Here is a 3,059-nt window from a genome sequence, read left to right as displayed (position 1 = left end):
AAAATATGAAACCTGTTTTATTTCTTATCAGCCTTTTGTTCCATGTCAAAAGGGGCAACGTGATTTCTGTAGTATTGCTCAAAAACATTAACATTTTGAGCAATATTGTGGTATAGGATCCCAAAACCTCAATGTACCATTGGTCATTGCATCTGGACATTTCAAAAAGCACAGTGCAATTTTTTAAAGAAAGATATGCACATGTTTAAAATTCAGCTGAACCAGGAACTGAAGCTAGATGACCATTTGAAATGCAAGATATTTGTTGATTGAGTACTGGAAAATCGACAAATGGATGTCAATTTTGGTAAGAAAATCAATAGCAACAAAGCACATTTCCACCTTTTGTAGGTATGTAAACAAGAAAAATTGTCGCATTTGGGACATATTTAAGTTTGAACAAATACATAACCTGTTAGTTTATTAGCTAATTATAATAAACCTACCTGATAAAAAAATAATCACAAAACAATTGAAAATATGCTTCTTAACTTTTTAATCTTTTATTCTGTTTTGTAATTGCAGAGAATTAATTAATTCATTACATTTTTCTATGAACTCCAATACAAATTTTTTCATATTATCATATTACAAATATTTAATATTACAGCCCTATGTAGATTTATCAAAACTGAACGAATGAAATATTAACTGTACCTATTTCATGTATGTAATTCAATGTAATTATTGTTTATAACATCATTCCATGTATATTATCAGCAATATATAGTACTACTTATGAATTTTGATGTTCATTTTTAAATGGCAAAGCACCAAAGAGTTTTACAATCATTTCAAAAAGAATAAAATTCATCATCAAATAAATTATTATTATATTCAACAAAAATAAATTTTGAATTAACTTTATTGCAATACTTTGAAGATCTATCCCTACAGTCCTCACAATGTATTACTACTAATATAAAAAATTGTCTGTAAGAAAAGAAATAAAAACTTGTTTAACTAGTTTTTGTTCACTTCTCATAATTATTCTACGTAGGTATGTATAATTAGTAGTAAATTTTTTAAATTATTTTATTTAAAGCTTTTTTGTTGTTTTAATAACTTGTCATTCAATATTATCTAATCACCTAGGTACGATGCTAGTATAAGTTTTTATTTTTTTTTAGTAACGTGCTATTTAAATATAAATTTGAATGAAAATGAATACATGTATGTATGTACTAGCTGTGATGCATTCCTGCTAACTTTTACTGAGCAAGTTGTTTGCTTATATCTAGAAAAAAATGAATTTTTTGAAGAAATCACAAAAGGCAAAAGATGTTTCCTGTTTTATTGTTTTATGGAATACATAATTAAAATTTGAAAATAGTGAAATTTTTTAATTTTTTTCCTCCCCAGTGTAGATAAGACAATTAAAAATATGTGATTGTAATATGGTATTCCGCCCCTACAGCAGCTGACGAGAATGAGAGCAATTCTGTATGAAGGAGGAACGAGTGAAGTAGCACTGGAAGAAATGAAGAGCAATTGGCAGAAAAGTTGGGACACGTCAAGTAAGGGTAGGTGGACGTATCAGCTGATAAGAGAGGTGGGTCGAGAGGGGATTCGATGAGCTAAATTTTTGGCTCATCCAATTCCTGACCGGACATGGTATGTTCAGGGTATACCTGCATACTAGGAGGAGGGTAAAAGACGATACCTGCTCTTATTGCGGTGAAGAGATACTCTGGAGCACGTGGCCTTCGACTGCCAGAGGTGGATTGTGCAAAGGAATGACTGTGATGGGAAGACGGGAAAGTTAAACACACAGGATATAGTGTCTACAATACTTCCGGGACCAAAACCTTCGAGGTAATATCAAAATACATAATGGGGAAATTGAGGGAGAAAGAGCAGGAAAGGAAGGGAGGATAGACAGCCCGCTGTGGAGTCGCCATTTGTCCGTGCTTATATGGATGGGTTTTGTTTACATTAAATAAGTACTTTTCTGACAAATATAATAATGTACTGTTTGTAAATAAAATTCTAACTTTTCTTTGTTTTATTCAGCTTATCTTACACCATTTTGCTCAAAATTAAATTCGTTACTAGCTTCGGTTAAACATTTTATATATTTATTGCCTTTTTAACAATAGGTAATATTATTCAAACATAAAAAATAGGTTTTTTTACCCCATATGTTTATTATGTTGGTATCTTCAGTTTATTTGGTTTTTTTTTGTTGACTATTTGTATTTTTGTGATGCATTCTCTGACAATGATGATATTAAATACCCAGGCAATCTTTGTATTGAAAAGAGTGGAGATGTGGCTTGTGGTGACAAGTAGCATCTTACTTTGGTGAGCTTGATATGCTGTTGTGTGACAGCATATTTGATTTAATTAAGAAAGCTAAAAATATTTTGTAAAGTCCTCACATCTGTCCTCACTTTCCACTTATAATTAGTACAGGATTCTTGGTATTCTTGAGAATTACTTTTGTCTTTTTCAGAAGTATATGTAATTCATGTTAGTTGACAACAATATCACAAATTGCTCCCAATAAATAAGTTATAACGATGTTACAACTTTTCATCATTTTCTGCCTCTAAAATCATTCTTAGTTTTATTTTACATGGAAGTTAGTGAGCATAATAATGAGTTTTAGCCTTAAAAATAGAACTTATTGCGTACTTAGCAATCTTTTTTTTTTAAACCTCCAGGTTCACTGTTAGATATTGCTTCAGAGGATGAGATGAGTGATTTGTAGTGTGTCTGAAAATGGCATGCCTGACCGGGATTAGAACCCAGGGCCTCCGGATGAAAGTAGTTACCATTTCTTTTAACTGTTTAGCCTCCGGGAATTACCGTTCAGGTATTACTTCAGAGGATTATATGTATGAGTGTAAATGAACTGTAGTCTTGTACAGTATCAATTCGACCATTCCTGAGATGTATTGTTAATTGAAACCCAACCACCAAAGAAACCGGTATCCACGATCTAGTATTCAAATCCGAATAAAAGTAAACTACCTTTACTATCAATCCAATCCTATCATTCGTCATTTACGTCACGAAAGAAACGATTCATTTATGAGCAATTTATCTTTCAGTAT

Source organism: Lycorma delicatula, chromosome 3 (assembly GCF_047948215.1).
Source record: "Lycorma delicatula isolate Av1 chromosome 3, ASM4794821v1, whole genome shotgun sequence".
Classification (NCBI taxonomy): Eukaryota; Metazoa; Arthropoda; class Insecta; order Hemiptera; family Fulgoridae; genus Lycorma; species Lycorma delicatula.
The sequence above is the reverse complement of the archived record's forward strand: the minus strand, read 5'-3'. Positions refer to the sequence as shown.